Source organism: Globicephala melas, chromosome 11 (genome assembly GCF_963455315.2).
Source record: "Globicephala melas chromosome 11, mGloMel1.2, whole genome shotgun sequence".
Classification (NCBI taxonomy): domain Eukaryota; kingdom Metazoa; phylum Chordata; class Mammalia; order Artiodactyla; family Delphinidae; genus Globicephala; species Globicephala melas.
The window spans coordinates 3,404,372-3,423,298 of NC_083324.2; the positions used below are offsets into that span (position 1 = coordinate 3,404,372).

The following is an 18,927-nucleotide window of genomic DNA, read 5'->3' on the forward strand; positions in this document are numbered from 1 at the left end:
CTCACCCTTCCCTGGTGACCTGGATCCCTGTGTACCCCACGATGCTCAGGGCTTCCAACAGCGGAGCCCCACCCAGGCATCCTCACACCAGCTCTTGCTTTTCTCTCATTTACTCATCCTGCCTCCTTCCCGGGAGTTCCTTCTCTATGCTAGCTAAGCTGATGGGCTAATGAATCCATACCCCGTCATAGTAACAGGCAAATGAGTGATATGTGTCAACACATGTCCTCCCTCGCAAGTAACGTGTGCTTCCTACAGAATGTTGCAATCGCCAGGGTGGTGCTGACAGTGGAATTTGAGGCAGTATGGCCAGTCAGTGAGGACAGTATCTGGAGGGCCTGGCGTCTTTGGGTGTCCTTCAAGTCACTACCTACTTAGAGCTCCAACTTTTGCTCTTTGTTCCCACCTGGAAATGAGGTGACTGGATTGGGGACTGCAGAGATTGGGAACCCAGGGAAAACTCCTTGCTATTATGTCCTTCCTGATCTCCATGTTCAGAGGTCCGCTGGAGGTGAAGCTCAGTAGCTTCTAGAGTCCTGAACATTTACAAATCCTTCCCATCTTTCAAGACTCAACTCAGTGTCAACTCCTCTGGGAAGCCTTTCAGGATTATCCCCCCACAGAGCTGAACATCTCCCAAGGGCTTCATATAGGTACCCCTCATTTTTCTCCCAGCTGTATACTCCTGTTCACTGACAATCCCCATGGAGTGATTATTCCCCAATCTCTTTTGCTGTCTTAGAATTAGTGACCCAGACTTTGCCAACTCAACGCCCACAGGGGCCAGTTCAAAATGTGGGGGATGGCAGAAAACCAGAGGATTTACCAGAGCGGTCATTCCTCACCCCACCTAGTGAGGCCATCTGGGAATGAGGGCCCAATGTTACCAGATCTTACTGTTTTTCTAGAAATCTGGATTTTTTTCTTTTTAACATCTTTATTGGAGTATAATTGCTTTACAATGGTGTGTTATTTTCTACTGTATAACAAAGTGAATCAGCCATGTGTTTACATATATCCCCATATCCCCTCCCTCTTGCGCCTCCCTCCCACCCTCCCTACCCCACCCCTCTAGGTGGTCACAAAGCACCGAGCTGATCTCCCTGTGCTTTGTGGCTGCTTCCCACTAGCTATCTATTTTACATTTGGTAGTGTATATATGTCCATGCCACTTTCTCACTTCATCCCAGCTGTAGAAATCTGGATTTTTAAACTAAAACCTACTGATCAAAATATGTTGATTATTTTTTTTTACATGAAAATCTTTCTTTTCAGGCTAAATAAAGCACATTAACAGATTTAGCCCCTGAACAAATACTTTGGGGCCTCTGCCTCAGGCCCTTGTTGATTTGGGTTGGTGTCATCATAGAGGACAAGGTAGTTTTTAGCAATCACAATGGCTGCCTTGGCCACTTATTTATCCGCTGCCTGTTACAGCATCTGGAACCCCACATTGTTGAAGACTTGTTGCAGAGGTTAAGCTTGTCAGTCCTAAGACATGACTCCCAAATTCTTTGACACCCCTTTCATCAAGACACATAGTGTAACGTAGACCCTCCTCCCCCTTGAATTTGGGCTTTATTGCTTGACCAATGGAATGTGGCAGAAGTGACACTGTGCCAGTTTCTGGGACACTGGCTCTCGGAACGCAGCCACTCTTCCCTAAGGAAGCCCAAGCAGCCTGTGAAGAGGCACCGCGGAGAAGAACCAAGATCCCACCCGCATCCCTCGCTGAGCTCCCCCAACAGCTGTATGCACTTCGTCTTGAAAATGGATCTTCCAGGCCCCCAGTTAAGTGGACCCAGCTGACACCAAAGGGAGCGGAGACCAGCTTTCCCCACAAAAGACCTCTGACAGATGAGGAACCTGAAGGTCAGAGAGGCCCTGTAGCTTGCCGCAGGAAATGTAGTGGAGACATAGTGGAGCTGGGGCTTTGGGGAGTGGGGAGAAGAGGGCTGCCTTTGCATTGGCCTCTGCCCACCCAGCCATCCAGTCTCCCCTGACCACAATTCCTCCGACTCAGCCCCCAGGCTGTGGCTCCCCACTGATGCCTGAGTCCTTCTGCAGGCAGGTTTGGCTGGGCAGGGCTCAGGCCAGATGGACTTGGGCTGGCTGGGAGGTCTGGGAGCCAGGCCTGGGGAAGCTGGGGACAGCCAGTGGAAGCCCTGAGGTCCTACGTGCGCCAGACCCCTTGGCACCAGGACTGCTTGCAGTCCCTGAGATAGGGGCAGTGGGTGAAAGAGCTTGCACGCTGGGTCAGGATGCTGCAAACACCTGCGCATCAGCTCTGGCCCGGGCCGTGAGCCTCACACAAATCACCTCACCAGCTTCCCTCCCTGAAACATAACAGTAACAGCACACATCTGCTGGGTACTTACCAGGGGCCAGCACTCCTATGAGAATCTTATGCGTATTAATTAATGCATCCTCAACAATCCTACCAGGTCTGTCCTGGAGTTACCCCTATTTTTCAGATAAGTAGACTGAGGCACAGAGAGGTTAGGTAACTTCCCCAGGCCACACAGCCAGGGAACTGCGGAGCCAGAATTTAATCCCAGGAATTCTGGCCTGGAGTCCACACCCTAAAGCACATGACACAGCCCTGTCCTCACAGCTGCGTGGCCCCCGAGGCTGGGCTCTGATCACCCGCATTATGTAGATGAAGAGGCCGAGGCTGGACAGTTTCTGCTGGAGACTCAAGGCTCACAGGCGTGTCTGGACCTCAATCCAGCTGCTAAGAGGGGGCGGGGAGGGGGCGGAGGAGCTAGAGGGCAGGGAGACTAGAATAGAAGGAGGGGTCCAGCCCACCATCCTATGGCCATCCCCACCCGCTCAGCACAGCGTTGAGGGAGCCTGCAGGGGACGGTACACCTGCGACGAGAAATCTGCTTTGTGATGCCCCTGCTCCCAGCAGGGCCCTGCTTCCACCTCCCAGCTCTTGCCTTATGTCAGAAGGGTCCAGAATAGAAAGAATGCAGATCCTCCTGCCAGGGGCTGTGCCTGAGAAATCTGTGGCCCCTCACTAAGTCACACGCCGATGAGCTGGCCTGTGTGCCCTGTGACCCTCGCCACCCCCCAGACACGGCCGCTGCCTACATGCCCTTGCCAGGTGAGGAGACCCAGGCTCGGCAGGGTCGAGTCTCAGGTCCAGTTAGAGGCCAGTCCGCATTCCTTTTGTTTGCTTGTTTGTTTGTTTTTAACTGTGGGAAAATACATATAACATAAAATTTACCATTTTAACCATTTCTGAGTGTGCAGTTTAGTGGCATTAAGAACATTCACACTGTTGTGCAACCATCACCACTATCCATCTTCAGAACCTTTCATCTTCCCAAACCAAAACTCTGTCCCCGTTAACCACTAACTCCCCATTCCCCTCCCGCAGCCCCCTGGGAACCACCATCTACTCGCTGTCTCTGTGGATGTGACTGTTCTATGGGCTTCATGTAAGCGGGATCATGCAATATTTATCCTTTTGTGACTGGCTTATTTCACTGCGCACCATGTCCTTGGGGTTCATTCATGTTGTAAGCATGTGTCAGAATTCCTCCCCTTTGAAGGCTGAATAATATTCCATTGTACGGATAGACCACATTTTCTGTATCCATTCATCCGTCAACGGAGCCTTGGGTTGCTTCCGCTTTTTGGCTATGAGTAATGTTGCTAAGAACAAGGGTGTACAAATATCTCCTCAAGACTCTGCTTTCAGTTCTTTTGGATGTATATCCAGAAGTAGAATTGCTGGATCATATGATAATTCTATTTTTAGTTTTTTAAGGAACTGCCATCCTGTTTTCCACGGCAGCTACACCATTATCTGTTCCTACCAGCACTGCACAAATGTTCCAATTGCTCCACATCCTTCCAGCAATGGCTTCTTTCTGGTTTTTTGTTCTTCGGTTGTTCTGTTTTTCTAGTAGCCATACTAATGGGTATGACGTGGTGTGCCATTGTAGGTTGATTTGCATTTCCCTAATGAATAGTAATGTTGAGCATCTTTTCAAATAGTTCTTGGCCATTTGAATTTCTTCTCTGGAGAGTTGTCTATTCAACTCCTTTGACCATTTTTAAAATCTGGTTGTTTGTTTTTTGTTGTTGTTGAGTTGTAGGAGTTCTTTATATATACTGGATATTAACCCCTTATCATATAGATGATTTGCAAATACTTTCTCCCATTATCTAGGTTGCCTTCCTTTAGTTTTTAAAGTAAACCTCTTTTTTTATAACCTTTGGTTTAACATACACACAGAAACATTCATGGAACACAAAAGCATGAATCATCACAAAACGAGCACACCTGTGTGACAGAAATTCTCTCCCCTTCACCCCTGCCCCCCAGTCCCTTCCTCTCCCCTCTTTCCCAGAGGTCACGACGGTCCTGACTTCTAACCACATAGATTAGTTTTGCCACCTTTTAGACCCTGTACGTGGAATGGTGCAGCGTGTGTTCTTTTCTTTTCCCGGCTTCCTTTGCTCTTCAGTCTTCGAGAGTCATCACTGCACGTAACTGCAGCTTGGTCTCCTTCGTGGCTGTGTGATATTCCGTGGATGGCCTGCCACAGGTTCCCCTTCACCTGGTGATGGACATTTGGACCCTCCCAGGTTTTGACACGGACGACTTCCTGGAGCTGCGTCAGCCAGGCGTCTGCTGCCTGTGCCTGTGGTGGCTGAAGTGGCCTGGGAGGGGGGCGAGGTCATGCTCCTCTTGTGAGAGGAGGTGGGGGAGGATGTGAGGAGGCACTAGAGCCCCCTGCTGCGGCCAGAGCTGGGGTTCCACCCGGGACCACCTGGCCTGCCGGCTCAGCCAGGCCTGCTCATAGACTCTTTCACGGTCCCCTTCACATGGCATGCTGTTTGTCCTCTGCCTGCCCTTCCCCAGCAGGCTCAAGAATAAGTGCAGAGCCAGGACGCTGCCTGGCCGACTCCACTACACCTCTGTCTCCTCTCCACCAGCCCAGGAGGCCTCCAAGCTGGAACCTCCCCCTCCTCGCCCCAGGGCCCAGCACAGGGTCTGGCCCAGCATCTGCCCTGTGGATTCTGGTCAGGAGAACCAAGTGGAAATCAGTCTGGTTTGGGCAGGGAGGTCCTGGGTGCTACAGAGCTGCAAACTCCATGGGGGACCCTGAACAGAAACTCCCCCCCTGGGCCTCTGCGTCCCCCCCTACCCCACCATGCGATGATGTTGCTGCGAGGGGACGGGAGTTTGTCCCTGAGAAGTGCTCCTCTGAGGGCTGGGTGAGCGTCCACTGTCACGGTTGCTGTGTTTGGTACCTCCATTCGTGGTTGTCATGGACACGAAGGCGGCATCACCTCCCAGCCCTGCCAACTGGAGCTGAGTGCCCTCCCTGCCCTGTCAATTATTCTTTTGTGTTTCTAGCCTCCCTTGAGCTTAGTAAAATACTACCCTCCTGATAAAGTCTTGGTCTGCAGGACACTGCCCCCTCCCTTCTGGACTGTCCTTTGAGGCTCTCAGAGGCAAACAGATCGCTCCTGTCTCACTCTTAGCTTTCAAAAATTTAAGTAAAAAAGTTTTAAAAGATGATAGACACCTACAGTACAAAATTCGAACATTTCAAGGGGAAAATTGAAAAATCAGGTCTCTCTCTCGTACACCTGTGCCCCTGCCGTCTGGTCCCCTCCCATGTGGCTCCTGTATTCCCAATCCCTTGTACCTGTTTCCAGAAATACAGTATTCTGTCACCAACAGGAACCCTGCGTTTACATCACACGGATAGGACTCTCTCCACACACATTCTTTACCTTGTTATTATTTTTCTATAGCAAAAAAAAATCAAGTTGAGCAAAGTAGCCCCCAATCAACACTACTTTAAATTTTTTTTTATTTTGAAATACTTTAAGACTCACGAGAAGTTGCAAAAATAGTCCAGAGAGTTCCCGTGCACCTTTCCCCCACTTCCCCCAGCTCCTCCCACTGATAACATCTTACATAATCATAGCGCATTGTCAAAACCAGGAAATTGACATTGGTGCAGTATTGTTAACTCAAAATCAGACCTTATTTGGATTTCACCAGTTTTTACATGCAGTAATTATTTTGTTTTCTGGTACATAGTTCTGTAAAATTTTATCACATGAATAAATGTTGTAACCATGAGGATCTAGAACTGTTCCAATCACCACAAAGAAATTCCCTCATGTTAATGCTCTATAATCACACCCTTTACCAACCCTATTCCCTAGCAACTGCCGATCTGTTATCACTATATTTATGTCACTTTGACAGTGTTATAAAAATGGAATCATACAGTGTGTAACCTTCTGAGGTTGGCATTTTTTGCTCAGCATAATGCCTTTGAGGTCAGTTTAATTTGTTGCTTATCACTAATTCATTCCTTTTTATTGCTTTGTAGTATTCCATTTAATGGATGCCCCACAGTTTGTTTATTCATTCACCTGTTGAAGGACATTTGGGTTGCTTCCAGTTTCTGGTGAGTACAAATCGAGCTGATCCGAACGTTCATATACTGGTTTTTGCATGAGCCTAAGCCTTCGTTTTTCTAGGAGAAATACCCAGAAGTGCAATTGCTGAGTTGTATGGTAAGTGTACGCTTAACTGGCTAAGAAACTGCCAGTGTACTTTGCAGGTTGCTGTACCTTCTTACATTCCCGCCAGCATGTTTGAGAGTTCTAGTTGCTCTGCGTCCTTGTCAGCCCTTGATACTGTTAGTATTTTTTCATTTTAGCCATTTCAGTAGGTTTGTAGTGCTATCTCATCAGAGCCCTATTTTGCATTTCCCCAGTGGATAGCGACGTGGAACATCTTTTCTTGTGCTTGTTTGCTGTCCATCTATCATCTTTGGTGAACTCTGTTCAAAATTTTTGCCTATTTTCCAGTTGAGTTGTTTGGTTTCTTACTCCTGGGTTTAGAATGTTCTCTGTCTACTCGAGATATGAGTGCTTCTTGGGATACGGGCTTCGAAAGTACTTTATCCTGGTTTGAGGCTTGTCTTTCCATCCTCTTAACAAAGTCTCTTGCAGAGCACACATCTTTCATTTTGCTGAGGTCCAGTTTATCCCTTTTATCTTTTTATGGACAGTGCCTTTGCTGTCATGTCTAGACACCTTGCCTTTACCTTACTGTGTCCGTATCAACATGTAAAGAGCTTCCTCAGTATGTCTCTGTGGCTGCAAGTATGCCAATGTACAAATCAAGCATAATTTATTTAACCATTCCCTGTGGGGACCTAGCCATCCAAACTTGTACTATGCATCAGTGCTGCGGTAAATAATTGTGAGCAGACATAATTCTTACGCTGTGGCTTCACATGCCTGCGGGATAAATTTCCGGAAGTGGGGTTGCTAGTCAAAGGGTTCGAGCATTTGTAATATCCTGGTATCTTTCCCCGGCCATCCCACTACGATGCCTGCCTGATTACTGTTCCCCCCACCTCTTACCAGTGCAGGATTTTATCAGATTGTTTGGTCCTCACCAGTTTGAGGAGTGAAGAGTGGTTCTCCGTGTGGTTTTAGTTTAGCTGTCTCTTTAAGAGCTTCCTGTGTTTTCTTTCCTGTGACTGTTTGGTTCCTCTCCTGTGGGCACTTTCCTCCCAGGCTCCCGGACTGATTGATGAGAGGAGTCCACCCTTCACTTTCTGAATGGGGTGGGCAGTGGGACGTAGGGACTCCCTCCCAGCCCAGCCCTCACTCACGCCTTGCTCCTGACCTGCTGCCCTGCGTCTCCCCCTCTGTGTGGGCTCAGTGTACCCCTCTGTGAAGTGGGGATAAGCACAGCACCTCCTCAGAGGACTGTGGAGGGCATTTCTTCTATGCGTGAAGGCACTGAGAACAGTGCCAGGCTCAGTGAGTGCTATGGAAGTGTTAGCTCTGTACTTAACTATAGTTAATAATACTGTGTTGTACATTTGAAAGATGCTAGGAGAGTAGACCTTAAACACTTTCATCACAAGAAAAAAAATTGTAACTATATGTGGTGATGGAGGTTGACTTATTGTAGCGATCATTTCCCAATATACACACATCTCGAATCATTAGGTTGTACACCTGAAACTAATACATTGTTGCGTGTCAATTATCTCTCAATTTTTTTAAAAAAGAAGTGGTAGCTCTTTTATTATCATCTGTAAGGTCCATGACGTCAAACAGGTGTCTTCCTCCCCTCGAAATGGTCATCCAGCCCCTGCTGGACTCTCCCAGTAGGTTGTCTACAGACAACCACCAGACGGTTCCACGTTGTCATGGGAACCTCTGTGAAGGCTGCATCCTGCTGCTGGCTGTAAACCATGGCCTTCCAATTGCTCCATTCCAAGGGAGATCCCTCTGGCCATCTCCCTCCTGCGTGCCCAGTTCTGTGCCAGGGACAAGCCTGTCTGAAGCTTGACCAAGGACAGGGTGGGGACAGGGAACTGTATAGTCAAAACCAGGGAGAGAAGCTGCTTGCATGTGGCAGCTCGGGGCTCTGGAAAGTGCCTGGGTGTGAGGGTGTTGGCCTGGGTGGCATCTTAGCACGAGGTTTGTAGTCTTCCTGCTGCCCCTGGTCTTTTTCTCCGTGACCTTCTGGACCCCTCACCCTCCCAGAGACGAGGGAAGGGAGGCCCAGAGAGGACCAGTTGGAGAAGCAAGCCAGTGTCCCCACCAAGAGAATCTTGATTTGAATCTTGGCTCCTGGCTGTGTGACCTTGAGAGAGTCACTTAACCTATCTGAGCCCCAGTTTCTCCATTTGTAAATAGGACTGACAATAGCATTTGCTTCCTAGAGCAGATGTGAAAACTAAGTGAGATGGTGCCTGTGAAATACTTAGCCTGGCTGGGAGAGTGCCCACTTAGCAGTGGTGGTGGTGGCGATGGTGGCAGCGGTTGCTGTGGTTATCGAGGAGGGGTCTCTTTGTACCTACTGTGCCCTCTACCTGGAGCACTTTTCTGCTCCCTCCACCTGTCCAATCCCTCCCACAGTTGGCATCCAGACCACAGAGGGCACACAGCCCCTTCCTTGTATGGTGCTGTTGGGCCAGGAAATTCCCAAACTGCCTTCACGAGAGCCTGGAAATAGAACGGCTCTTTCTGGCATCTCTTCTCTGCTGTGTTCTCCCAGGGGTGTCAGCGAGAACACCCAGGCCTCATTAACTCACGGGGCATCTACATCGTTTCACTTGCCAGAAATTCCTCACCGCCTCTTCACCAAGTGGTTGATTTCATGGGAAGCTATTACAGTGGCCACATCTTTATCAAGGTGAGCCTTCATTCCCAAGAGTTGCGGGAAGGACTCAAGCATCTGAGAAGCATCTTGGGGCCCTTCTACCAGGCAGTGAAAGAGTTGGGTTTATGGTCCAGCTTCTCTATTGCATGAGTTGAGTCTCTTGCAGTTTGTTGCTTGCGACAGAAGACCTGGTCAAAGGGTAGAGGGACTTATTAATTCCTATAACTGGCAAGCCCTGGGGTTTCAGGTATGGCTGGAACCAGGTGCTCAAACGATGTCCCCTACTGACAGATGAAGAAATTGAGGCGTATAATTCACCTGGGTGCACAGCAGGACTGTCCCTTTGGTTCACTCTGGTTTCCTCTGCGATGCTTCATTCTCAGGAAGCCTTACCTTGGTTGATGGGAAGGTAGCCGCCAGCAGCTCCAGGCTGCACTTGACGAGCAGAGATAGAATGCATATTTCCCCCAAGCGTTTCAGCAGAAGTGTCACCAAGAGTTGTCACTGACCATGCTTGGGACACCTGGCCATCCCTGTACAGTGAATGGGCCAGGGGATCTGGGCTGTGAATGGTCACACCTGGGGCATCCACTCACCTCTGGTGTAAAGGTTGAGTGAGGGCTGCCCTGCTTGAGTCGCCCAGAGAGCTACATTAGGGGTCAGCTTCAGAGGTCATAGTGGGAGGCGTCCCTGGGAGTTGGAATCCTTGGGCTGGCTGTGCTGGACAGCAGAGGCCCAGGGGTGGAGCAGGGAGGAAGGGGATTCTGCTGACCCCACGGCTGGCTTGGGTAGGGGCAGGTGGGAGGAGGTGGCTGTCCCCACCAGCCCCGCACCACCCTCTCACACAAGCTCACCAACCAGGGTGCAACCCTGGCCCAGAGCTGGCATTTTCAGCCACCATTTATTAGACACCTACCACGCATCAGGGACCTTGGCCTTGTTTGGAATCCTCGCAGCAGCTCTGAGAGGGAGCAGGTATATGGCCATTTGGCAGATGGAGAAGTTCAAGTTCGTAGAGCTGGTTTGCCCAAGGTGGTGAGGGGGTAGAGCCAGACCCAGACACGCTGTGATTCAGTGTGGGCCGGGAACAGAACTGGAGTAGTTAAGCGTAGGGCGGGTTTGCAGAGGAGGGCACAGCTGGTCAAGCTGGGGCTGGGCTGTATGGGACGGGGTGAAGGGGGTCATGCGAAGTATTCAAGAAGGACAGGATGCTTCAGCACAGTCTGGAAGGATTTCCACTAGAAAAATGGCAGTGAGGAGGGTGAAGGATGTGCTAAGCAAGGGCCCAGGGTGGACACAGGCCCAGAGATGTGAGACTGCACGTGCACATGCACATGCACCTGCACTGTGTGGGGAGCTAGGAGCTGCTGGGTATTTCTGGGGTAGAATGCAGAGTGGAGGGAGAAGCTGAGGCTGGGCCCAGGGAGGGACTGAGTCAGAGTCCTTGGCCCTTAGATCCCCACGGGGGTGGCCTGTAGTGACAGAAGCTGCTGGCCAGGGAGGCTACTAGCTGGAGCAGGGGATTCTCAGCTCATTGCTAGGACGGGAAGGTCAAGGGACAGAGACCCAAACCCAAGAGCTCACCTGTGTGGCATTTCCAGATCACCCTCCAGTGTGGGTGGGATGGGGAGGGTCCCGTCTTCCCCAGCAAGAACCTTGGAGAATGCCCCAGTCACCAGTGAGCGTCCACTCTACGTGCTCACTCACAGGTGCCCTCACTCCCCTGGCCCTCTGAATACGCAGTAGAGACCCATAAGGGGGAGGGTAATTATCCAAATTCTTTAGAGGGGAAGCTGAGCATCAGAGAGGGAAAGCAACTTGCCCCAGGGCACACAGCCGGGAAATGGTGGAGTGGGATTCAGGCCAAGGACTCCCTGACTCTTTCTCCTCCCGGCCACCCAACACCGCTGAGCGAGCTTTAAGCCAAGCTGGCCCATTGCCACTGGGCCTCTGGAGATATCTTGAGAGACTTTCATTGAAAATGTTCGCCCTATAATTTGTTTGTTTTTTAAAAAATTATAGACTCGGGCTTCCCTGGTGGCGCAGTGGTTGAGAGTCCGCCTGCCGATGCAGGGGACACGGGTTCGTGCCCCGGTCTGGGAAGATCCCACATGCCGCGGAGCGGCTGGGCCCGTGAGCCATGGCCGCTGAGCCTGCGCGTCCGGAGCCTGTGCTCCGCAACAGGAGAGGCCACAACAGTGAGAGGCCCGCGTACCGAAAAAAAAAAAAAAAATATATATATATATAGACCCAATAAATACTCATGGTAAAATACTAAAACAGTACAGAAGGATCTAAAGTGGAAAATAAAAGTTTCCTACCTCCCTGGCCCCCATAGTAGACACCGAGGTGCCCAACCCAGATGTCCCCTGGGGGAGGGTCCTATAGAAGTGATTTTGGAGAGGTCTGAGTTTGCTCAGTCTGCCAAGCATCACCTGGGGCACAGGTTTACGTGCAGATTCCTGCCTGGGCCCTGACCCAGAGGTGCTGGCTCGTGGAGGGTGTGGGAGCATGGAGAGGGGGCTGAGAACCTGCATTGTAACCAGTGCCTCAGGGAATTCCCATGGGAACCACTGGCCTGGGAGCATCTGGGAGTTCTTCCCAACTCTGAGGTTCTGGGAAACAATCTGTGCCCGGAAGCTAGGATCAGCCACGATTACCCAAGAGCTGCTTGGTCCTCCCCTTAAGGCAGTTCTGGGGCTGGGGTGGGGATTGTAGTGTGGGCTGAGGGGTCTGAGCCTGGGGAGGACGTGAGGGGCAAGGGGAGGGGCCAGGTGAGTGGGTGGAGTGAGGGTGGGTTCCTTTAATTCCGTGTTAGTGACTGCGGAGGGATGGGGGCTGCTGGTGTGCTCCCTGCAGAGATCATCAGACTGGTCCTGCCTTCTGGGGACTGGAAGTAAAGGAAACCCACGTTCTGGGTTTGAAACCTGAGTGATGCAAAGGGAGCTACAGGCTCGGGGAGGGAGGGAAGTCTCGAAAGTGAATCCATTCGCAGAGGGAAACTGGCCCGGCCAGCACCCCGTGGGTGAAGGCCTGGAGGGGTGCCCTTCATGTGGGGCAGTGGTGGGCTGGCACTAGGGGTGTGTGTGGAAAGAGGCATGAAGCGTGTGGGGTGGTGGCTGACAGGACGGATGTGGGTGTGGATGTGGAAGGCACGAGGAGCAGAGCCAGGGGCTGCCTGTGGGGGAAGGTGAAGGGCGTTGGGAGGTAAAAGTGTGAGCACTTTCCGTGTTGGTTACAGCTCGGCTGGACGGAGGCCTGAGACTCTAGTCTCTTGAGCCCAGTCCTTCGTATTAACAGAGAATATCTGCTGAGTACTTGCTGTGTTAGGATCGCTGATGCCTTTACCCAGTGTGGCTAATGGTGGACTTTCTGGCAGCCTGACAAGCCATTGCAGGATATGTTTTGGTCCAGGAGGCTGATCCCTGCCATCTGACCACACCTGGACCCCGGGGACCTGGGGCCAGGAGACTGCCCGAGGTCACACAGTAGCAGTTGGCAAACTCTGAATTGGAACCAGGGCCTCTCAACTCTGAACCAGCCACTTGGCAATGGGTGGCAGATGCATAGCACGGAGCACGGCTTTCTAATCAATCCTGCTGCCTTGGACTTGGCCTTGGATCCTTTATAACAGGGGTCCCCAACCCCCAGGCTGTAGCGGTCCGCGGCCTGTTAGGAACTGGGCCGCACAGCAGGAGGTGAGCGGCGGGCAAGCAAGTGAAGCTTCGTGTGCTGCTCCCCACCGCTCTCCATCGCTCGCATTACCGCCTGAACCACCCCACCCCAGGCCCCCCACCACCCGTCCATGGAAAAATTGTCTTCCACGAAACCGGTGCCTGGTGCCAAAAAGGTTGGGGACCGATGCTTTATAACATGTGCACGGGCAGCCTCCACCAGGCACTGAACGCTGGCTCTGGAAGCCAGATCACAGGCTGAATTTTTAGTGACAGGTGCCAAGATGCAGGGGCAATGGAGCAATCCCTCACACAGGTAGTGGTGGCTGAGATGGTCCAGCTGTGGCACAGGTCCAGTTGTCGCCCCTTCCACTTTCTCTGTCCAGCCTTTTTCCTGTTTCTAAGCCTTTTCCTCCAGTCTTCCTAAAGATTCCATGAGTACCTGACATCCTTCCCATAAATTCCTTTTCATCCTACAATGGCCAGTCTTGGCCTCATTGCCTGCACCCGTGAGCCCTGCTGGTGCACATGGGAAGTGGGTTACTTAACCTCTCTGTGGCTGGGTTTCCTCATGTGAGATACAGGAACAATCATAATAGTACCTCTTTCACAGTGCTGAGCCGAAACAATCCATGCAGAGAGCTCAGCACGGTGCCCACACACAGCAAGTGCTCAATACACATTAGAGACAGATTAGAGACACATTAGAGACAAATTAGAGACACATTAAAGACAAAACTAAGGTCCTTAAAGCCAGGTGTGTCTTTGTGCCCTTTAAAGTTACCCCAGGGAATTCCCTGCTGGTCCAGTGGTTAGGACTCGGTGCTTTCACTGCCAAGGGCCCAGGTTCAATCCCTGGTCAGGGAACTAAGATCCTGTAAGCCATGTGGTGTGGCCAAAAACAATAATAGTGATAATAATAATAATAGTTACCCCATAACCCCAAAGGGCTACACCCACCTGTCAAGGGATGCTGGAAGTGGTAGCAAAGACGATGCTGACAACAGCTAACACTTCGTGGTATGTTTTTACTGCCAGGCCCTGTTCTAAGTGCTTTACAAATGTATCTCATTTAACCCTCATAGTCACACCAGGAGAAAGGAACTATTATTTCCTCATTTTACAGATAGAACATCAAGTAAGGTGCAGAGAGCTGAAGTGACTTGCCTGAGGTCATGTGAACTGTAAGCAGTGCGGTGGGGTTTGACCCCAGCAATCCAGATCCAGAGTCTATGGCAGGAGGATGAAGCTGTGGAGACCACAGCAGATGCTCCATAGTGGTTGCTTGTGTGCAAGGCAGCCCAGATAGAGGGGAAAGTCCCTGCCTCCATGCCCACGGGAAGCAGCAGGCCTGGCAGCCCTGGCTGAGTCGCCAGCTTTAGATACTGGGGATTCGGGCCCATGGTCAGAGCCATCCTTGGTGGGAAAATGTGGTTCTGGGGGGACTGCTTCTGCCCCCCGTGGCTGCTGCCCTGTGAGGGCCCAGCAGTCCCACTCCAGGGCAGGAACACAGCCTCCCAGAGAAGGCGCCCACCTGCCCCAAGCCCCTGGGCCTGGCATGCTGCCGTCTGCCCTGCAGACACTGGTTTGTGCCCAGGAAGCAGCAGGTAGCCGGATGTGACCACTGTGGCTCAGAGGGCTGAGGTCACTTGCCTGGGGCCGCACAGCGACTTGGTGGTGGAGCCAGGACTTGAACGCACGCCTGCCAGCTCCAGGGCCCCTGGCTGTAACCGAAAGGAGCATGTGGCATCTGTTAGGCTCACATCTGGCTGACAGTGGCTTGTCTCTGTGTCCTCTTATAACAAACAGTAAAAAAGCCCATCACTGACATTTATGGGCTGTTAGTTACTGCGAGCAGGCCCCGCACGGTGACATCATTTAACTCCCCCAACCACCCTCAAAGGGCCGGAACATTTTTACGCCTGTTCGCAGAGGAGAAGACTGAGGCACGCGACAGCATGGTAGCAGAGCGGATGCGTGCTTTCCTTGCCTGCCTAGCATTCTTTACCCCTTTTTCTGGGAGGGGCACCCCAGTTTCCACAGCCTCAGCATTGGCTGTCTGGTCAAGACTGTCAGTCAGGTGCCCTGTTCTCCTCTAGGACCTGGGCACGTGACCCAGGCTTGGCGAGTCAGACTCTCTCTCGGGGGATTCTGACTCTTGAGTCCTGTGACACGTCTTCTCCTTGAAGACTCTGTCTGCAGGTCCTTGCCCCTAGGCCCCCTCACCTGAGCCCCGCTGATTTTGAGACTTTGATTCCAAGAGTGACCTCCTGTCCTTCCAAGAAGGCCCCGTATCTTTGGCTGGAATCAGCTGAGCCTCTTCTGTTGCTTGCAGGCCAGAGTCCTAGCTAATACGAGGGCACGCCCGAAGGTCATGTGGGTAGCGCAGGACTCATACCAGATGGCCTGACACAGAGTCCAGTCTTGGCCGCTACTGGGCTGGGGCCTCTCAGGTACCTGGGTCCCAGGGACATCACCCACAATGTCTGTGACATTTGCATTCCCTACCACAATAAAGCCACACTGCCTTTGTAATGGGAAATGTCTTAAACTACACAGAAGCGGATTTTCATTGTCCTCAGTTTTCAGGTCTTCACAAACTGCACAGACCAGATCCTGGTACCCAAGGCAGGTATGTGCCCCAGTTTCAGATACTCACCTGAAGGCCATTTGTCTCCTTGTCACCACCCAGACCTTTGCGCAGAGCCCCCCACTGCTCCGGAGTCGTTGGCAGAACCGGGGCCAGCAGGACCCTCTGCAGGGGTCAGGGTGGATGGGGTCCAGCGTGACAGAGCTTCTGAGAACCCAGGAGATCTGCTTGCTCTGTCTCCATAGCTTTGGCCATTCTCATCCCAACTCCACATTTTTGTCATACCCCCGTCGCTCCTGTACAATCATTTTCTTAATATTTTGTGTTCAGTTGTCATTTATTCATTCTTTACTTAAGGTCATTAAAAAATTTCGAAGACTTCATTCATATCTCTGCTGGAAAGGGCACTGGAACACTGTGCACAAGTAGAACGCGGCAGTGCCCAGAAAACCACGCGCATCACAATCCAACCCGACACTGAGGCTGCCCAGGGCGCCAGGCCAGCCAAGTCATTGCCAGGGAGGTCTGCAGGGTTTAGCGAAGGGTGCCAGATGCCCAGCACCGCACCAAGCCTTCCTCCCTGCACGTAATCAGAAAGGAGGGTTCAACGGGAGTCAGAAAAGAATCACTCTCTGCGTGTGCACTGATGTCATCTAAGGCCATGTTGTGTGCTTCACATTTCGGGACACATGGTCCTCATGCCTGGTGAAAACAGAGAGGGAAAGCATCTTATCCAAGTCTACACAGCACATCAGAGAACAAGAAGCTGGAGTGGGGCCATCCTATTTACATTCTGGCTCTTTCTGTGGCACCTCGGTTTCTCCCTTTAAAGCATTTCAGATGCTCCCTGCAGCTCCTGATGGTCTGGGACCACATTTTAATCTCCAGCATCCACTCCCCTTCCATCTGTTGGGTTTGGGCCCTCCCCTGCGTCCCCCACACCCACAGCACGCACAGCACCAGTTGGTGTGGGCTCTGCAAATGCAAACTCATTTAAATGTCAGCTGGAGCAACACGAAGCTAGCAAGGCAAACAGGTGACAAAAATAGATGTGACAATCACAGTATCCTAGACTGTCAGCGGGTGCTTCCAGGCCTTCTTAACCCTTCCTGGGGCAAGTAGCCCTTGAAGAATCACGATAACTCGGGCCTCCCACCTAGAGAGCACTCGCAGACACACTCACACACACACACAATGTTGCCAGTGACTTTGGAGGGGTCGCGGGCCCATCCCACCTCGATACCTCACGTTTCTTACTTGTCTCATGGCCTGGGGTTCCAAGAAAGAAGTTGTTTGCAAAAAGCGACCTGATGCCAAGTATTTGGGGATGACCAGTCTCGGTGACTTTTCAGGCAGCTCCCCGTTGATGAGCCATGCAGAAGGGCTCAAGTCCTTGAACCAGAGCAGCCGTTCAGGGTCTACCCTTTGTAACCAGAAACTTCACCCCCCGACTTATCTCCCATGGATGAGCCTTGGGGGTTTATCTTAAAGGCGGGGGCACTTCTGTAGAGTCTGTAAAACTCTGACCACTTTGAAGAGGATCCAAGGTGAGATGTCAGCAAGGGAGGGGACACCGGTCTCCATTCCCGGCCTCCGGGGCCATGACCCCTCTCCTGCCTGCACAGTCCCAGGACACCATCTGCACAGAACACAAAAGCAGCCACGCCCTTGGGCTTATGCAACTTCAAGGTCCTGGCCAAGGTCCTGAGTGGCCTTCATGTGTGTGCCTTGCCTTTGTTCTCTCAGTCCCACATCTGCACACAAGGAGAGCGCCAGCAGTTGGGACTGCAACCAGCCCCACACCACGCTCTCCTCCTTGTTCTAGGACTTCCCATGCATCAGGTCTTGGCATGGCCCCATTTGAAACCTTCTCTGTTGTCACGTGGCTTTGTTTCTTAGCAAGGATTTGGGTAAAAAGATGTCCCCCTCCCCCCGACAGGAAGTGGTAGGGACAGAAGCTGAAAAATAGGGCTGGAGAGAGAGGCCCCTGGGACAGGAAGGATGGAGGAGTGATGAGAGGGGAGTGAGGGATTGTTGAAAGTGGCCTGCAGGGAGAGGAGAAGTACCCACGATGGCAGCTGGCCAGGTAGCCACAGTCTGAGGACTGAAGTAGTGGGGGACAGGTATGGGGGGCCTCGTGGCTGGGAAGGGGCAATTTCAACTTGAGACTGGGGGCCACCATGAAACCCAATCCAGAGGCTCATGGCACGGTGCTAATGTCCTCGGGGAGCTGGCATGGTGCAGGCTGGGCTGAGAAGCCAGCTCCCGTGGCAAGCTGGGCCAAGAGGCACATCCTGCCTGCTGGGTCCCTGCCATGGCCCCTTTATCCCCTTGGGTTTCCTGCACTGTGTTTGCTGTAGAATGTGTTCCCTGGCCAGGACCATTGGGTTCTGATGTACCACCAGGCTCAGGGTCTGAGGAGGACAGATGCCCACCCTTGGGGGCCTCAGTTTCCTCATCATCTCCAGTAATGCTGGGGGTCAGAGATGGGTGCTGGGTGTGGAGGGTCCATCCGGGGTCAGGGAGTAGCCCACGTGCCTCCTCCTCGCAGCCTGCCGACCCAGAAGATGCCCTCCTTGAGCCCACAACTTAGAGGCTGCAAACTCAAATGCCTGTGTCCTTTGGGAACAAGGGTACATTGCTGGCTGGTGGTGCATGTTCAGCCCCGGGCCCATTCCTCCCATTGCTGAGAGGCAGGCAAGCATAGACTCTGGAGCCTCTGGGTCCAAATCTTGATTCTGCCACTTACCAGCTGTGAACCTCTGCATCTCAGTTTCCTTATCTGTAAAGGGATGGATAAAGCACAAGATACATCATTGGCAAATAGCACCTTCTGTTCTCTTCCTTTGCACACATGGCAGACATTACTAATTGATTAAAACATCAGTTTTCTCCTTTCCACCGAGGAAAACGTTGCAAAATGATCAAGAAAATTCTTTCTCACTGAGCCTCAGAATCTTGCTCTGTGTCCAGAGCTCCAGGTAGCTACTCCCAATAGAGAAGATTTGGCATTTGAGATGAAACCATTTGCCATCCCTCTTATAATGCCTATAGAGCACAATTCCTGGCACATAACTTGTTTAAAGGTTCTGTATACGTGTCAGTTACCGTTCAGAATCTACTCATTGGTGAAATCCTTGTCCAATATCCCTAACTTCTGCTTACTCCCTTCCAGTGACAGGGAGCTCACTACTTACCTGGGCTTGCCATTCTATTGCTGGACAGTTTGGATGATTAGGAAGTTCTCAGATCTCCCTCCTTGCACCTCCCTTTTCCCTTAAATAGTCTATAATTTTATGGCTAAGTGCTTCCTCCTTTCCTGGATTAGCTGTCATTACGGATTGAGGTGATTTATTTTTAGGTGATATATTTGAACCACCTGATGAGTAAAACCTCTCAGCTTGCATGCATTTGATCCCAGACTAGCTAAGCAGCTTCAGTATTTGATGGACATGCTTGGGGGAGTGTGTGTGTGTGTGTTAGAATGC

The 18,927-nt window shown here is 51.6% G+C and overlaps 1 protein-coding gene across 1 annotated transcript in view; it reads left to right on the forward strand.

Annotated features, from left to right (window-relative positions):
- Window positions 1-18,927, forward strand: part of SLC6A6 (solute carrier family 6 member 6) — a 265,923-nt gene that overhangs the window by 72,064 nt on the left and 174,932 nt on the right. The window contains exon 3 of the mRNA XM_030849523.3: window positions 6,372-6,449. The gene's annotated coding sequence lies outside the window, so the exon portion shown is untranslated. The remainder of the gene's footprint in view (window positions 1-6,371; window positions 6,450-18,927) is intronic.